The following is an 18739-nucleotide window of genomic DNA, read 5'->3' as shown; positions in this document are numbered from 1 at the left end:
CAGTCCTGCTTTTTAAAGCATGGGTAGAGAGGTTGAGGCCAGTGTTTCCTGGAGCAGCCCTGGCCCAGTCCCCAGGAACATCTCCTGTCAGGGTCCTGAGGCCCTAAAGCCTGGCCCATCCCCCACCCAGGTGTGGAGGCCTCCCCCTGCTTTAGGACAGGTTCTTGCTGGACCTGAGGGGACCAGCCATGGCCATGGTCTCAGGATTTGCTCGTGAGTGACAGGAGGAACCAGGAGAGGGGCAGGTGGGAGGGGAGAGGCCACAAGGAGAGCCCCGGAAGGCCAGGGCAGTTGGTGGGCAGCGCGGGGCACAGCTGGCTCCCCAGGCCTCAGGGTGATGTTGCAATCATTATGTCAATTAAGACGAATAAGTTCAAAATGTGAGGGGAAAGAGGGAAAAAAAAGAAGCGAGAGTCTCTAACACACTGGCTGTCTCGGTTTCCATAGCAACCTATTTTCTCACAGGCTCACTAATGGGTCCTGGCTTGGGAAGGGGGTGGGCCCCCCACTGCCGAGGAAGCCAGAGATGGATGGTGGGTGTCAGCCTGCTGGACTCAAGCTAAGGGCAGTGGGATCTGGGGGCCAGTGCCCAGGGCCTGGAGAGAGTCACACAGCCACAGGGTGGCTCCCCCAGCCCCTCGGCCAAGCCCGCCGCCTGACAGTTGGGACAACATGGCCCTGAGAGAAAGATGACTTTTCCCGGAGATGGAGCGTGAGTTAACGTCAGGATTAGAATTCAAGCCCAGGCCCCAGGCCCCGGGAGTCTCCATCCAGAGCTGTGTGGTGTTCTGGCGCGAGAGGAGCCAAAGACTCCAAGATCCAGTTGGATCTGGTGCTGCTTCCCTCGTCAGGCTGAGCATCTCAGGGGTTGGGGGGACACACCGTGCTGGCAGTGGAGGTGGGGTCATTGCCAAGCCCTGGATCACAGACTCTGCCCTCTCCTTTCTCCCCTTGGATATCCGCTGAGTCTTTTCGGTGTCCCTGTGGTTCAGAGTATCGCTCGGTGCCTTCACAGCCCTGAGAACCCTCGGGGCTGGGGCTGGGAGGACATTTGCATGAAACCATGGGTTCCCTCTGGAGGTGGAGCAGGCAAGGAGGAACTGCTCCCGCTCACTTGTGCTGCTGGTACAGCTCTGGGGGTCCATCCACGGTCCACCCACCCCACAGGCGCACACGTGAGCCTCATCAGCGTTCCTAAGCTTAATTCTCACAGGGTGGTCTAAGGAGACCGCAAAGCCGTCATTAGGCTTCCCATTTTACAGATGCAGAAACTGAGGTCCAGTGGGTAAAGTGACACATCCAGGGTCACGCGGCAAATCAGGGGTGGAGCCAGGGACGTGGACCCTCTGGCCCCGGCCCCACTGCCAGGAACAGACTAGGACACACAGGTATGCACACACCCACACCAGCCACACCCTCTCTCTCCCCACTCCTCTCCTCTGACTTTCCAGCGACTGAGGATTTTCCACAGCCAACCCCGGCAGCCCTGGGGACAGGGAGCATTGTCTGTCCAGACTCCCCGGAGTGCAGAACAGAACATGCAGATGAAGCAGCACCCCCTGCCTTTTGTGAAAGGCTCCAGAGGAAAGCTCTTCTTTGATGAACAGAGGCTATTTATTTCCACCACTAGGAAACTTAACATGCAAATTAGGAAGGGCTTGATCATCCATCACCTGAAATTGACATATTTGAATATGGCCCGAATCCCTGGTAACCAGCTCAGAGATGGGCGCAGGGCGGGCGTGCGATGCCTGAGGTCTTTGGGGATGGGAGAGGAGGGAGGTGGTCCCCAGCAGAGGAACATATGTTTTTTGATCAGGGATATTTCAGTGCATGAAAATGAGATGTTCATTCTTCCTCCCCACACAGCTGGACCGGAGACCCCAGGTTGCCGTGAGAGCCTCCTTCTTTCCTCGCCCACTCCTCAGATCATCCTGGGGGCGCGTTCCCCTCCCCCGAACCTTGGCTCTCAGCCAGGACACAAAAACTAATTAGATTTTGACTCAGTTATGCGCTCAGGCAGGCAAATGGTCTAGACAGATGCGTGGGGAGATGGTAATGACCCTTGCTTCCTGGGGGCTGCCTTGGTGCCTGACTGCCCCCTCCCCACCCCTACTCCTCAGAGACCCATCGGGCCCATTCGTGGGGTTTCTCAGTGTGGGAGGATTCGGGTGGTCTCTGCCCTGTGTCTGTTTTCCCCCAAGAGGAGTCTCTGCTGTGACCCGCTTTCTGCTTTCTGACTGATGATGGGGCACCAGGGAGTATGACTCTGAACTTACCACCTCGGCCAAGGAAGAGACCTGCTCCCAGCTGGCTGCCCAAGTCCTCTGGGGTGCAGAACCTCCTGGGGGTGGCTTGGAGGTGGGGTGGGGGTTGGAAGCAGGGGTTTCAGCTTCAGCTAGCAGCCCCTGGAGACTAGAAGATGCCAGAGAGTTCTCCAGCTCAGTGTGAGCAGGGAACAGGTCGGGGCTCAGAGAAGGCTTGGGGAAGGCAGAGGCCATCCTGCCTGCAGAATGGAAATAGTCACCAAGAAAGACAGTCTCCCCCAGAGAGATCGGGCACAGTCCCTGGAGGTCGATTCCCAGCACAGAAGCTTCAGACACTGCAGCTGCTCCTTGACCCTCGACCCCCAGGGAACACACAGAGAGCGGGAGGAACAAGACCAGCCTGGCTCCGGCCACAACTTCTGGTCGGTTACCTCCTGCTGTCCAGAAAACCACCCCAAACCTTAGCCGCTTACATGTGTCATTTCTGTGCTAGTCCCTCCTGGATGTGCTCACAAAGTTGAGTTCCTGGGCTGGGCGGGGACAGCTGGGCTGGGCGGGGACAGCCGGGCTGCTGGTCTCTCCTCCTGAGGGTTAGCAGCCTTCGTGGCATGGTGGTCTGGGGAGGTGGTCTTGAGAGGGCATGCGTGGAAGCTGTACGTTGAGGCCTGGGCTTTGAATGTTCCACCACATTCTGTGGATGAAAGCAAGTCATGAGGCTAGGCCAGGTCGAGGGTGGGGAGTAGACACCACTTCCCGAATGGAGTTGCTGCAAAGCATTAGGACCACGATCTTCAGTCCCACAGCTCCACCAAGGTCTGGCTGGTGTCTGGCAACCCGAGCAGATCGCCTTTTCCAGATGGCAGCTCATAGGCAGGACCCCATAAACGCAGTTCTGGGCTGGCTCCCCTACCACATGTCTCTGCGGTCTCCTCCAAGCATGACTTTGGAACGTCCAGGAGGATGGGGAGAGGTTGGAGGTGAGTCTTGCTGGACCAAGGCCAGGATTGTTTCCAGGGCCAGCTGCCTGGGGTCTGAGCAGATGCTGGGAAGGGTGGAGAGGAGGGGAGTGGGCTCCGGGTGCTGGGGCTCGGGGCAGCCGCCATCGTGGCTCCTGACACCAAATGTCAATCCCAGTGGCCGCGGCTCAGATGCTGCTCCTTCGGCTGGCTTGTTGGACACGAGCATGGGGCCCGGTGTTAGGGGACTGGTAGGGGCTGAGGGCAGTGCTCTTTCCTCCTAGGACACAAGAATTGAATGAGAATAATAACATGAATAATCCCAGGGCCAGCTGACCGTAAGCGTGTGCTTACCACGTGCTGCGTGCCAGATCCTAATAAGCACATTACAGGTATTATTTCATGTCATCCTCACAGTCTGCCTTCAGGTGGGGACCATGGTACAGTGGTGAAGAGCGCAAAATCCAGAGGCCACCTCCTGGGGCTCTGCCACCTGCTGGCTGTGTGATCTTGGGCCAGTTACTTAACCTCTCTGTGCCTTGCTTCCCTCATCTTTTTCATTTGCCAAATTTGGATAAAATGAATTCTGACCCCATAGGGTAGTGAAAGAGGAATAAATGCATCATCATATGTAAAGTGCTGAGAACTGCCTGGTTTATTTATTATAATTACTATCATTACCTTGATTTTATAGATGAGGAAATGGAGACAGAGAGAGATTAGGCAACTTGCCCAAAGTCACTCAGCAAGTGAAATACTTAGACAGTCCAAAACCCTCCTTCTCTACCTGTGCCCACCGCCCCCTAGAGCATTCACCCCCAGCCCCGCAGCCCCGTAGCACAGCAGTGGACACAGTAGTTGTTGGTGTCTGCTTTTGACTTCAATGGAAGTGTGGCCAAGACTCTCCCAAAGAGAGATACAGTGCAGAGCCGGGGAGCTAGAGAGGGCTCAGTGAGTGAACACCTTCCCTGCCTGGGTGCCTGAGCCTTGGGATTCAGACAGGAGATACGCAGCACCACCTGAAGCCTTCCCTCCGGTAGAGACAAAGGACATCAGTTCTGACCTTGAGGCAGATGTGCGTGGAAAGGGGAGGGGCGGCTCACCACACACCCCCGCCCTGCCTGGGCTGCCAACAGCAGGCACTGCAGGAGGCAGGGAGGCCTTTTCCCAGCTTCCCTCCACCTGACCTGCCCGGGCAATCTGAGGGGAGCCCCCTGGGAGACTGTGGTACCTCCTCCAGCCTAATCAGCATTCATTAATCCCACAAACATCTGGCCTGGGGAAATCAGGAGCCTGGTGAAGCTCAGGGAGCAGCCTCAGCCATGCAGGAAGCTCAGGCTGGTCGGGCAGAAGTTGGCAGGTTCACATCATCACCCACACTCCATGCCCACTGGATGCTCCCGCTCCAAGTTAATGCTTCTACGGTGCACGTCGGCCCCGCCCTCCTTAGTAGGACCACGAAGACTGTGGTCTTGTTCGTATCATCGCTGTCATTATGCTGAAACCCAGAGCCTAACACAGTGCTGGAACATTGTGGACACTCCAGTCTGCATCGAATAATGAATAATAGTGACACACGTCAGGGCGCATTTCTTGAGTCCTTACCGAGTGTCAGACACCAAGCTAAGCACTTTGCAGTCAGTTCTGCTAAAATGAGGTATAAACGTTTGCAACTGTCACCGTGCTGTGCACAATCCCCACACAATAAAAACCACAGAGCTAATGGGGGAAATGGGGTGAGGGAACAACACTCCAAAATGTCACTAGGGACACATTAAAAAAGAGAGGAACCCAGTGAAGACCATTGCTTGGTTTCACGAATATTCAGTGCTTAAGACATGCGTGTAGACTACAATCATTATGGTACTTTGCCTTTGGAAGGGCTTGAAATTTGCTCATGGAAGTGGAGGGGTGCAGCTGGGGAGTTATTTGGCGTGGTGGAAAGGGGGTTATCTGAAATGGAAAGGAGAGTTGTAAGACCAGACGTGGGCGGTGAGCCCCTAACACACAGGTGAGCTGAGATCCCCGGGGGTGGTGGCGGGTGGAGGGGACGTGTGTCCTGGTAACTCGGCTGCTCCGTTCAGCTGCGTGCGGTTTTCTGCGCTTACCTAGTGCTTCTTGCCGACAAAAGCACACACAGCAAATGCGAAACTCACGCTATGTTCAGATGGTTCCCTGATGTATCAGTGGCATCGGAACAAATGCACGTTTAAAAACAAGGGTTAGAACAGAACTGCCCGTACTCGCATTTTCTATAAGGCAGACACTCTTATTTTGCCCATGACACACACAGGTGGAGAGCCCCAGGCTTTACAATGTTCAGCCCTCTGTCTAAGGTCACTTGTTTAGCAAGTAGTGAAGCTGGGAATAGAGGGGAAATCTGAGGCCAAAGCGGGGTTCTTAAAGACCATCATCCTTTGGGACTATGGACAGTCTCATTATCCGACTATCATCAGAGTCATTTCACAGGTGAGGAAACTGAGGATGAAGGAGGTCACATCCTGCCTTTTGTCCTCACCTGAGATGGTCACCTGAAACCGTCAGTTCAGACCTTCCAATCCCAGCACCTTCCTAGACCCACCTCATTGCAGACCCCTCTCTCAGACTGTGATGCACTTAGCAGTCACCCTGGGGACATCTTTCTTTTTTTTAGTGAAGTTTAGTTGATTTATAATGTTATGTTAGTTTTTGGTGTACAGCATAGTGATTCAGTTATGCATATATTATATATATTCTTTTTCATACTCTTTTTCATTGTAGGTTATTACAGGATATTGAATCTAGTTCCCTGTACTATACAGTAGGACTTTGTTATTTATCTATTCTATATATAGTAGTTTTTATCTGCTAATCTCAAACTCCTAATTAATCCCTCCCTGGCTCCTTTCCCCTCTGCTAACCATAAGTTTGTTTTCTATGTCTGTGGGTCTCTTTCTGCTTTGTAAATAAGTTCATTTGTATCAATGTTTTTAGATTCCACCTATAAGTGATATCATATGGTATTTTTCTTTCTCTTTCTGGCTTATTTCACTTAGTATGATAATCTCTACGTCCATTCATACTACTGCAAATGGCATTGTTTCATTCTTTTTTATGGCTGAGTAGTATTCCATTGTATAAATATACCACATCTTCTTTATCCAGTCATCTGTCAGAGAACATTTAGGTTGCTTCCATGTCTTGGCTATTGTAAACAGTGCTGCTATGAACACTGGGGAGCATGTATCTTTTCCAGTCAGAGTTTTCTTTGGATAAATGCCCAGGAGTGGAATTGCTGGATCATATGGTAACTGTATTTTTAGTTTTTTAAGGAGTCTCCATACTGTTTTCCACAATGGCTGCACCAAATTACATTCCCACCAACAGTGTAGGAGGGCTCCCTTTTCTCCACACCCTCTCCAGCATTTATCACTTGTGGACTTTTTAATCATGGCCATTCTGACTGGCGTGAGGTGATACCTCATTGTGATTTGATTTGCATTTCTCTGATAACCATATGGAGCATCTTCTCATGTGCCTATTGGCCATCTGTGTGTCTTCCTTGGAGAAATGTCTGTTTAGGTCTTCTGCCCATGTTTTGACTGGGTTATTTTTTGTTGTTGAGCTGTATGAGCTGTTTGTATATTCTGGAAGTTAAGCCCTTGTCACATCGTTTGCAAATATTTTCTACCCTGGGAATGTCTTAAATGCAGGTCCTGACTCAGCAGGTCAAGGTGGGGTCCAGGACCCCTCATTTCTAACCTGTTTCCACACACTGCCCATGCTGCTGGTTTGCACACCGCACTCGGAGTGGCCAGGCAGCAGAAGGCCTTCAGCCTCCAGACCCTCCTGCCCTCACCCCTCACCATCCACAACCAGCCCACCAGTCTTCATCATCTCAGCTCACTCATGCCAGTATCTTTAGCTCCCTTGTGTTGTGGTCCATCTGTCACAACCTCCTGGAAGAACCTCAGCTTTGGATCATTCCAGCTTTCAACCCATCTTGCTCCCTAAGTAAGGCCACCGGGCCCTGCTGGAGAAAACCACCCACCTGTGTGGGGTGCCAGTACAAACTAGGGTACCACCTCACCTGAGCCTTCTAGGAATCTCCCAGGTCTGCTTACTCTCCACCTCCGCTGCATACACACTGCCCAGCCCACCCCCCTTCCTTCAGGAATAAGAAGCCATTGTGAGGAACCCCTCCCACTTCCAGAGCCCAGTCTCAGTGAACCACGCCCCCACTGGCTTCTCTTTCAATGGCCCCGTCCCTTCCTGCAGGATCTGGAGGACCCATCACTTCCCCCACCCCCACTTTTCCCTCGAACCTTCTAGCAATGTGTAAACATTTTCAGGTCTCTCCCATCTTTAATAAAATGAAGCCCCTCGGTTGGACCTCCTTCTCGGCCCACATTCCCTCTCTAGCTGCTCTTCATTCTGCTCTTGGCCCAAATCCTGGCATTCTCTGCTTGCTAACCAACCTCCACTTCCCAGCCAGCCGTGCCTGTGCAAACTGCACCCCCCAATCAGGTCCCCGAGGCCACCACAGCAGACACTTCCCATGTTCCCCGGGACCATCTTACCTGGTCAGCCCCATCGTCTCTCCCCTGGTCTATGGCGAAAACCAAACTGGCCTCCCACCCCTCGGCCTTCATCAGCTCCAGGTCATTGTCCACCGGTAATCAGAGCAGGCTTTGTCAGTCAGCCTGCTTACTTTACTCCGAGGATTGGCAAGCACTTTCTGTAAAGGGCCAGAGAGTGACTATTTTAGGCTTTTGCGGCTTGGACGATCTGTTGCAACTTTTCAACCTGGCGGGTGCCGTGCAGAAGCCACATTCAGTCCATCGGTGACGAGCATGGCTGGGTTCCTATAAAACCTTATTTACGGGCGCTGAAATTTGAATCGCATATGATTTTCACCTGTCGTGAAACTTGACTCTCCTTTTGATTTTGTTCAATAATTTGAAAACATTAATGACTGTTCTTAGTACACATGCTGTACAACAGGTGACGTGTCGTAGATTCGGCCTCCGGCTGAAGTTGCCTTCTCCACCTCTTCACCCCTCTCTGATCCTCCTGATAAAACATGATGTCCCGGGTCACTTGCCACTTTGCAGAATGATCTCATCCCAGGTCTCATCACCCTTGCCTCCCACACAGCAAGCGAATCTCTCTGAGACTGGGTGCTCCTGGGTCAAGTCAAGGTCTGGGCGGCTCCCTGAGGCACTTCTGTCTTGGGGGTGAGGAGAGAACTCCCCGCCGGTGGGGCAGGGACACAGCTGGGGTCAGATGCACCTGCAGTTGAACCTCACTTTGCTGCCCTCTAGCTGGGCGACCTCGGGCAACTTGCTCAACCTTTCTGAGCCCCAGTTCCCCAGCTATAAAATAGGATAGGAGTCCCTTCCCATTTGCCCTCTGCCTCGGTAAATGTGGGAATGAACCAGTGTCTGTCGAGCGTTTGCTCAGAACTTGATGCCGGAGTCACTGTTGCTATCAGAGGGAGCGGCCCTGTTTACTCTCCCCAGCAGTGACGGTCCCCCATCCCCACCACCTACACAGAGTGGCTGTCTCAGGCCCCTCAGCTTCCTCCCAGGCCCCCCTCTTTCCCTACCTTCTTCTTGCCCCAAGTCTATGGGGATCATCCGGCTGATGGAAATCCTTAAAGAAATCCTTTTCCTTGTTCATTGAGAGCAGCTAATTGGCCCAGAAGGTTACAGGGCGGATGGACACCGTTCCCCAGCCAACTGAGCCGGGGTGCTTCGGCATTGGTGGCCCCCAGCTCAGTAACACCGAGAGCCATCCCTCTCATTGACCACAGGGCCCAGGGATCAATCCGAGCATCATGGCTTTCCCAGCTGAGCAGGGAGACCCTGCAGCATCTCAACTTCTGAAAGGAACCATCCATCAGAAGGGGCTTGTCCCAGCCATGTCTGGGTCTCACCTGAGCAGCTGCCTTCAGGCCACTCTGTATCCAGCCCAGCTCAGTCCTAGGTGCCCTGCTTCTTAAGGGTCTGCAGAGAATGGACCACGTCCAACCTCTCCCCCTGCTACTCTCCCCTCCCACACTGTCACAGAGACTTCCTGGGCCTGCCTCCATCCCCAACCTGGAGGAGACCTGCTGCTGTAGAAACAAAAATAACCGCAAACTTCGTGACTTAATGCAAACGTACTCTCTTAGAGTTCCCGAGCTCTGAAGTCCTAACAGGAAGATGTCAGCTGGGCTGTGCGCCTTCTGGAGGTTCTAGGCCCTTCCCTCACCTTTCCCAGCTTCTGGAGGCCATCTGCCTTCCTTGGCCCCCGGCCCCCCCCACACACACACCCAACCCCACCACCTCTGCTTCTCCCCTGACGTGGCCTCCTCTCACTCTGACTCTGCCGCCTCCCTCTCAGAAGGACCCTTGGGATGGCGTTGGCTCTACGGGTAATCCGGCTAATCTCCCAGCTCAAGGTCCTTAACTTAATCACAGCCGCCAAGTCCCTGTTACCACCTGAATGAGTCTGTTAGAACTGCTATAACCAAGTGCCACACGCTGGGCGTCTTAAAACAACAGACGGTTGTTCTCCCAGGTTTGGAGGCCGGCGGTGTGAGATCCAGGGGTCGGCAGCGCCGCGCTCCCTCTCAACGCTCTAGGGAAGATGGGTTCTGTGCCTTTCTTCTGATGGCTGCTGCTGCAGTGACCCTCACATTCTTTGGCTTGTGGCCACATCCCTCCTCACCTGCACTGTTGGGGGTGGGGGACCCAGTGCCCGAAAAGTTCTGGCCACCCCTGTCCACCTGGGGTGGGGGGTGAGTTGAGGCATGGAAGGGTGGGTGCGTCAACTTGCATCTTGGACCCAGCGTCCCTTCATCCCCTACGTTCTGTCATCAGAGTCAGGGCTCCCCTCAACTTCTGTCCACCGGGTACCACCCTCCATCCACTGTGCCACCTCCCCGGGGACGGAGGGCACCCAGGGCATCCAAGAGTCCCCTCCTCCCTGGCTTCCAAGGGCCCCTGTGTTCTTTACTATCCAAATATCCACCCCATCTACAAGGGGTGAGTTCAGGACTCTCCCCGCCTTCCTAGGACCGAGGGCGGTCTTATCTCTCCAGGACCTCACCTGCCGCCTCTCCTGATCAATCCTCAGGCCTCTCCCAGCCCCTCCCCCGGGGCTGCTGCCTCTGGACCTCCACCCCCGCCCACCTCCTTTCCGCTTCCTTCCCCAAAGCGGAAGCCGGTTCTGCACGTAGAAGACTGAAGGTGTGGGAGGGGACTTACAACCCAGGATGGAAACCGCTTCAAATAGAACAGAAATCACAGTTCCTGGATTGCTCTGCCCGTCCCCCCAGCGCCGTTTCCTCCTGACACATCCTCCTCAGGCCCCACCTGCTTCCTGGGCTGGAGAGCGCTCACCCCTCCCTCTCTCTCCTCTGTCTCCCTCTCTCACTGTCTCTCTTTGTCCCTCCTCGTGTCTCTGTGTCCCCCCATCCCTTTCTCTCTTTCTCTTTCACCCCCTGCCCCACCCCGCCATGATTTCAGGATCCTCAGTGATGCTGTGGGAGGGACGGCTCCACGCGCCGGCGACCATCACACGGAACAGTTTAGCTCCATTCCTGACCCCTCGCATACCTGACCGCCTTCCATAAGCAAAAGTCCCGCTAAAGAGTTTTCCAGAGCAGCCAAGCCTGCTCCCCCAGGGTCTCCACTGTTACTAGGCCGTTACTCTTAGCAACAGCATCCTCTTTAACAGACCCCAGACCAAATTCACAGGCCCTGCTCAGAAACACCTCTATTCCTCCACCACCCCTGGTCCCTCCGTGTGTAAGGGGGAGTGTGGACGGTCAAAACAACCCTTCTTCAGAGCAAACGCCAGCAATGAGAGACCCCAAACCATCCGGCATGTGTCCAGTTGAGACTTGTCTGCTCTGTGCTGGACTGTCCCAGCGTGCTAGGTACTATAGCTGTGTGACCTGGGGCAAGTTACTTAATCACTCTGGGCCCCAGTTTTCTCCTCTGTGAATGAGCACAGGCCTCCTACAGTATGGTGAGCTTAGCTGACGTGGTGTATTTAGAGCCCTCAGAACAGGGACGTTTCTTATCCTAAGAATAATTAGGTTAATTTTGTAATGGTTCATTATTATTATTTTTTATTACCTGGTACTTTTCCCTTTAAATCACCATGGGCCGAGTCGTGCCTTCTTCCCTGAAGAATCTTTGCCAAAGCAAACCCATATTACAGGATCCATTTCCAGGCTGCCAGCACCTCAGGGCCTATTCTTGGAGCACCGGCTGTCCCCTGCTGCAGGCAGGGACGCGTGTGTGCCCACAGGTTTCTGAGGACACGCACACACGGACACACACACGCCCTGGAGCTGCTGCCTCGCTATTGCCTGAAAGCCTTTGGGAAGAGGGAAGGAAGCCCGGGTCCCCGATCTCTGCTGCCCAGGCTCAGCTGTCCTCGGGGACACCTGCTGATGGCACTCGTACTGACCTCCCCCAGTGGATGTGGTGGCCCAGCCGCCTTCCCTCCCTGAGCACAGTTCACTGCAGGGGCAGAGGCCTGGCAGGAGGGTGTTGGGGAGCCAGGGGAGGAGGCATGGCTGGGGGACCTCTGTTATCCCCAACCTCAGAGCTGCTCCTCCCCCCCCCCACTTGGAGAGAAAAGCCCTAGGACCAGCCAAGGGGCCAGTGTTTCAGAAATCTGTGTCCCTGAGGGCCACCTCGACCCTAGGTGTCCCTTGGGTGGGACAGTGCCTGCCTGTAAGTGGCCGTCCCTCTCTCCTGAGTGCATCCAAACAGTGAAGCCCTGAGGCTGTGGCCTCAGCCCGAGGGGGAGGGCGGGGGGGCCTGTAACTGAGCAGGGTGGACTGGCTGTGCCTCAGAGGGGCATAGCCAAGGACGCGTGTTCACCTGGGCATGGTACCTGCATGCATGTGTGTGCTTGCATGAGTGAATGAGCATGTGTTCATGTGGATTGGTGTGTGCACACATGTGTGCATGAGTGTGCAGATGTGGTTTGCGTGAGTGTCCGTGTACATGGGTGCACACACGGATGTGCCTTGCATGAGTATATAGGCGTGTGCACACGTGCATGTAAGCACACGTGGAGGTGTGTACATGAGTACATTTGTGTGATGAGGACGCACATGTATGTGTGAGTGGGTATGGGTTGCACAGGTCTGTGTCTGTACACATGTACACGTGTGCATGGATGTGAGTGCCTGGGGTGTGTGTAGGAGTGTGTACATGGGCGGGAGTTTGTGAACATATGTGTGTGCACAAAGGTAGTGTGCACCAGTATGCGTGTGTTTGTGTGTGCGTGCATGTGCACACGCACCCATCCTCCATGGGAACATCACACACGCATCTCCGGCGTCTGATTTATGAACGAGGACAATACAAGGAGAGCGTGCCTATTATTTCTGGTGTCTGCATCAGCTCCTGACAGCTTTGTGGAATTGAAATATCTTATTTAATGCGAGTAAGAATCATTTTAAATATCAACTGTGACACTCAAGGACTCGAACCAAAAAGGGCATCGTGTGTTTCCCAGTGTGCTGGAGAAGACGGCACATTTTTTTTGGCAGTGATTTCTCCCTTGCCCGTCTTGTGTTTCTAAAAATCCAATTATCTGTCCTGGTTCTTCCCTGCGTTGTCGCCGTGCGTCCTCCACTCCGAGCCCAGCCCTTCATCTCTGAAGACGGAACTGAGCCGCCGAGGTCCCGCAGGTTAAACCAGGGCACTTTGTGATGGGGCAGAGCAGACAGTGTGGGTTCTTGTGTGTCTTCCTTTCTTCCCTCCCTGGCCCCAAGCCCGGCCCCAAGGCCCTCTCTCCAGCACCTTCTCCCTTTTACCATCTAACTGGGAGAAAGCCAAACTATCCCCATCCTGGAGATTGCCTGCTGCTCTGCAGTGTCAAAAGTCTGAGGACGCTCTAAGTGCAGTGATGGGAGGGTCGCCAACAACCTGTCACTTGCACAAATCGGGGCAGAACTGCGCAGACAGGAGTGTCTCCTGCTTAAAGAGGCAGCAATTATGCATTTGCATTTGCTTAAGAAATTCAGAAAAGTTACACAAGAAACTGAGTGGTCTCCTCTGGCTGTGTGTGCTGGGAGCTGGGAATGATCAGGCAGCTGGCAGACAGGGGTGGGAGAGACGTGTCCTTGTGTACCTTTTATTCTTTGAATTTTGAATCCTGGGAATATATTTCCTATAATAAATCAATAAATAAGTGGTCCTTTGAGGGGGGCCTAGAGTCGGCTGAATCTGGGTATTTCCAGCTGCTGGAGCCACATCCCTGCAGCTGTTCCTCATCAGATGGAGAATGAGATGGCAGGTCCGCTAGGAGGAGAGTGCAAACAGGTGACTGGGAGGGAGGGAGGTCAGCCTGGTGGAGGGAGGTTCACTGGAGCCAAGAAGCTGCCATTCCCTTGCTGTCCCCAGTGTCCTGAAGGAGGGACGGCAAGAGGACACAGTCTGTTGGAAGCTGAGGGACCAAGGCAAGGCCCCCCTACCAGTTAGAAGGATGAGATGAGCCAGGGGAGTGGCAGATCCTTTGTTGGTGGCTGGGACAGTTGGGGTTCACGTCCACGGGGAAGCCAAAGTATCTGCCAGCACAGGGATCCGTGCTCCCCTGATATTTGGCAAGGAGCCCTTATGAGGTCCTCACTTGGGTGGGGTCCTGCCACAGCCTCCACATCCTCCTCTCTGAACCTCCCCGCCAGTGACTCAGACATTTACTCCCTCATGTGACAAGCATTTGTGCCAGGAATGTAAGCCCAGGGCTTACCTCAAAGATGACCATTATTAAAGCAACCTAAGTGTCCACTGATAGATGAATGAATAAGGAAGATGTGGTATTTATATACAAATGAATACTACTCAGCCATCAAAAAGAACGGAATTTTGCCATTCACAACAACACGGATGGATTTGGAGGGCCCATGCTAAGTGAAATAAGTCAGACAGAGAAAGACAAATATGGTATGATATCATTTATACTTGGACTTTAAAAAATACAACAAATTAGTGAATAGAAGAAAAAAGAAGCAGTCTCACAGATGTGAGAACAAACGAGTGGTTACCAGAGGGGAGAGAGAAGCAGGGTACAATACAGGCGGAGGGGAATAAGAGGTACAAACTATTAGGCATAAAATAAGCTACAAGGATGTATTGTACAACACAGGGAATATAGCCAATATTTTATAATAACTATAAATGGACTATAAAGATTCTTTAAAAATTGTCAATCACCATATTTTACACCTGTAACTTATGTGATATTGTACAGCAACTATACTTCAATTAAAAACACAAAGATGGCCATTTTTCTTTATTTTAGGGGGTGGGGTAGTTAGGTTTGTTTATTTTTTTTTTAATGGAGGTACTGGGAATTGAACCCAGTACCTTGTGCATAGTAGGCACACACTCTACCACTGAGCCATACCCACCCCCTTAATTTTTTTTTCAACTGAAGTGGATTTGACTTACAATGTTGTAAAGACAGCCATTATTGTCCCCATTTTACAGATGGGAAAACCGAGGCCTGCAAGTTTCCATAACTTGCCTGGGCCACACTCCTGAGAAAGTGCAGAAGCAGAAGTCAAGCTTAATTTTCCCTAATCAGGAGCCCCCGCTCTTTCTCCAACAGCAGGCTCTCTCTTGGGTCCGGCTGCCCAGGGCAGTACCATCCATCCTCTGCCCCCGGCGGGGACCTGGACAGGACGGAGCTCATCCAGTTCCCTGTGAGGCTGGCAGTTACAGGTGGGTGGGGCAGATGGAGCTGGAGGCTCCCGAGGACCCAAGGGGGAACACTAGGGGATAATGAGCTGTGCCTGTGATTATCCGGGATACTTACAGTGCTGACAGAGCAGTGCTGGATTTGCAGGGATGCTGGCCAACTTCCTCTGGGGGCAGAGAGGCGAGAGCCGCAATTTGGGTGGAGTGAAGCGGGTTTCCCTGGTAGAAAAGGAAGTGGGCAGAAGGATTACTTTAAATAAGGTTGCCTACCAGCCAGAAATAGGTCTACCAGAACAGCCGGGGGAGAGAAGGGCTGCACTCATACTCTGCCCAGCCAAGGAGTGCCCAACCTCACCACAGTGGGGACCAAGGGGAGGCCCAGAGCCAGCCCTCCTCCACTGGCCTCTGGGGTCAGGCAGACCTACAGCCCAGCTACCCTTCCTCAAGGCCCCCAGGTGGGGCCCTAGGCTTCCTGGCTGAAGCAAATGTAGAGCTTTCTGCAAAAATCTACTTTTATTAAAGTTTAAATTTCACCACACATTCCTGACATCAGCAGACAAACACAGATCCAGTGAGTCCCTGGGGTCTTTTTTATAATACATACTGAAATTATATGCTCAAAGTGCATTTTTTAAATTTTATTTTAAAAATAAAAGCAATATATGCATACGATAAAGAACATTCTGATGGCATAGAAAGACATAAAATCGAAAAGTAGAAGTTTCCTTCCCTCTGCATCCCCAGTACTTCTCCCAAAAGAGAAATAACATGTTCCAGAGTATCCATCCTGAAAAAATTTTATGTATGTGCCAGAGCGTATATGCGATTATGTGTGTGCAAATATATACAAATATATATACTATTGCAGTTTACTTGCGTGATATCTTACCATTTACAATATTCTTTCGCCTTTTTTTTTTTCGCTCACAAACTCAGATTATTTTTATTGGGCCAACTTGCATGATCCTAAACATTGGATGAAGGGTTTGGTAGCCTGTGTCCGCAAATACCAAGTGATAGGGACACATTATCACTCTTGTCCCTAATGCTCAGCTGCGATATTGTTTAGCTTCTTACTCCCTCATGTTTTCATTTCCATAAACATCCCCCTCCCCATCTTCCACTTCTTTTCCATGCTGTGTGCGTCTTGGGACCATTCTGTCTCATCCTGTACAGGTGATCCTCGTTCATTCTGTGGCTGCAGCCTCATTAATCGATTCCATTCCATTTTTGATGGATGTTTAGGCTGCTCCTAGTCTTTGTTTATTTGTCTCTGCCATTACAAGCAATGCCACAGTGAGCATCCTTGTACCTGTTTTTGCCACGTGTTTGCAGGTACATCCAAAAGGCCCGCTCCCTGGAGTGCAGGCTCTGTGTCCAAAACCTTGCATATTCTTATTTTGGTAGATTTTGCCCCAAAGGCTGGGCCGATTTACGCTTCCACCAGCCGATAGACGGGAGGTCAGCCCCTCCTCCCCCTCACTCTGGCCATGGGTGTAATCAGACAAGAACATCTTTGGTGATCTGATACGTGAATATTGTCTTCTTTTGATTGGACTTCCATTGTGACAGAGGCTGACCATCTTTTTGTGAGTCTGTTTGGCCATTTCTGTTCCTTTTCCTCTCCCTGGTGCTTTTTAAATAATATCTGATTCCATTTTCAACAATAGAGCACTTCTCTAGCCAATCTCTCTTTCCATCTTCCTTCTCGGGTCACCCCATCCCTTTTGAGACCCAAACAGCTTCCCCAAAGCTGTCCCCACTCCCAGGGGGTGATGGGGCAGAGGCGGGAGAGAGCCTGTGATGGGCTTGAGGGCGGGGGTACAGGCAGGATGGGAAATTTGCCAGCACTTGGGTGCCTGCTATCTCCCCATCATCACACGTGCACAGCAGCGAGGGACAGATGAGAGCTGCAGCCGGTGGCAGAGATAAGAGACTCGGACTGCCAGAAGGTTCAGGATAATGCTGCAGAGCCAGAGCAAGCTTGGCACACCCCACCTGTGAGTCTGGGGCTCCTGCAGTCCCAGGATGGAAGGTGGGGCCCTTTGGGGGCGTGATGTCAGTATTGAACTGGTTAGCAGCTGGGCTTGGAGTCAGAAAGGCTCTGTGAGACCCTGGCCCTGCCTCTTACTGCCTGTGAGACCACAGGGCAGTGATCTGATATTTCTGAACCCCAATTTCCTCACCTCTAAAATGAAGGTGTGCTTAAAAGTATCTCCTCCATAGGATTAGCAGGGAGATTAGGTGAAAAAGACTTTCAAATTCAGACCCATGACCATTTGCACCCGAACCCCTAAAATGAGATAAGTGAAGTTAGTGTAGTAGGCTCAGCATAAAAATTACGTTTAAAATTCGTTAAAATTGCTCTTCTACTGAGGTGACATTTTTTCTGCGATCTCAGAAAAGTGTTTCTTTTTAAAATAAAATACTGATCATTTCTATTTATTTGTCTCTCCCTGCCTGGTCTTTAATATTCTCTTGGTTTTGCTTTTTGTTTTTTGTTGCTTGATGGTTTGGTTGTTTGCTTTTTTGGTTGGTTGGTTTGAATGATCTCGCTTGGCGAGGTAAAAGGTTGACAATCTCATGTATGGCCCCATTTTTAAAAAACTTTTTTTACTGAAGTGCAGTCAGTTACTACGTGTCCATTTCTGGTGCACGGCACAATGTCCCAGTGTTTTAAGTGTTACCGATCCATGATATCTGATAGTCTGGGAACTGCTGTGTGAAATGAAGAAATGAATGAGAAGTACTTAACACAGGACCTGAAGCATCGAGGGTGCTCCGAAAGCAGTAGTTTCATAGTTTCATCATTATGAGATGATGATGATGGTGTTGATGATGATGGTGGTGGTGGTGATGATGATGGTGTTAATGATGATGATGATGATGATGGTGAAGATAGGCACTGGCTAGAACTCACGTAAAACTTGACAACTCCTAGGAATAAGGTAGCTCTGTCCCAGACTTGGCATAGCCTGGGGACAGGTGGCAATGAGCTTGTTCACGAAGTTAGCTGGGCAAACCCTAGGACACCCAAAGCTGGGGAGCTATCCTAGGCAGAAACCCCTTGATTCTCTGAGGTTGCTACTAGGCCGTTCACAGCCCAGGGATAGGAAGGGTGATCATGGGGTGGGTACCAGGGGAACTAGCCCCCTCCATACAAGAGAGTACCCTCACCTGCCATGTCCGGCTGCCAGAAGCTCCTCTCCCTGACCTAGCCTAGCCTCCTCCTTGCCTCTCAGACAGGTGAGCGCCCCACACACCTGCTCTGCAGCTGCCTTTCCCCCAGCGCCAGACCCTGCACCTCTTTGGGCTGGTAATGTGCTCCCAGAGCCGGCTCCCAGGGGGCCTCCTCGGGTCCCTACATCCTGGCCCAGGGCCCACACGTTCAGAAGGCCAACCGGGCCTGCTTGGATGGCTCTTTGCCCTCCACAGTGCAACAGGGGCGCTTTCTGTAGCTTTAAGGAGGGACTGACACAAAGCAATTGGGGAAACATGTAAATTCCCCTGCCTCTGTCATCTCCATCCATTTAAATTAGTATCTACAGCGCAGTTCTGGGCCTGGCTAAAACAGACGCCCCCACCTTTCTCAGTCACGTGAGTCACAGGCAGGGGAGGACAGTGGCCTCCAACAGACCCAGCACAGCCCTGGGAGGCCTGATCACAGCCAGGGTCAAGGACTCAGGCACAACACCTCCCATCTTTGGGGAAGTGCAGGCTCCTCCCTGGGCCTCTGAGCAAAAGCCTTTGGGGAGGACCTCCTTATTGGTAAGGACCTTTCTGTGACCCCATGGTATTGCCAGAGAGTCCCGAGCTCCCTGGT

At 52.2% G+C, this 18739-nt stretch overlaps 1 protein-coding gene and 1 non-coding gene across 2 annotated transcripts in view; one reads left to right on the top strand and one right to left on the bottom strand.

The window, feature by feature from the left end:
• SDK2 (sidekick cell adhesion molecule 2) overlaps positions 1–18739 on the top strand; it is a 247341-nt gene that overhangs the window by 126610 nt on the left and 101992 nt on the right. The gene's annotated exons all lie outside the window — the stretch shown is intronic.
• Positions 14556–14628, bottom strand: TRNAS-ACU (transfer RNA serine (anticodon ACU)). The gene has a single exon. It is a non-coding gene; the product is annotated as a tRNA-Ser (tRNA).

This window comes from Vicugna pacos, chromosome 16 (genome assembly GCF_048564905.1).
Source record: "Vicugna pacos chromosome 16, VicPac4, whole genome shotgun sequence".
Lineage (NCBI taxonomy): Eukaryota > Metazoa > Chordata > Mammalia > Artiodactyla > Camelidae > Vicugna > Vicugna pacos.
Note: the sequence above shows the minus strand (reverse complement) of the source record. Positions and strands in the feature narration are given on the sequence as shown.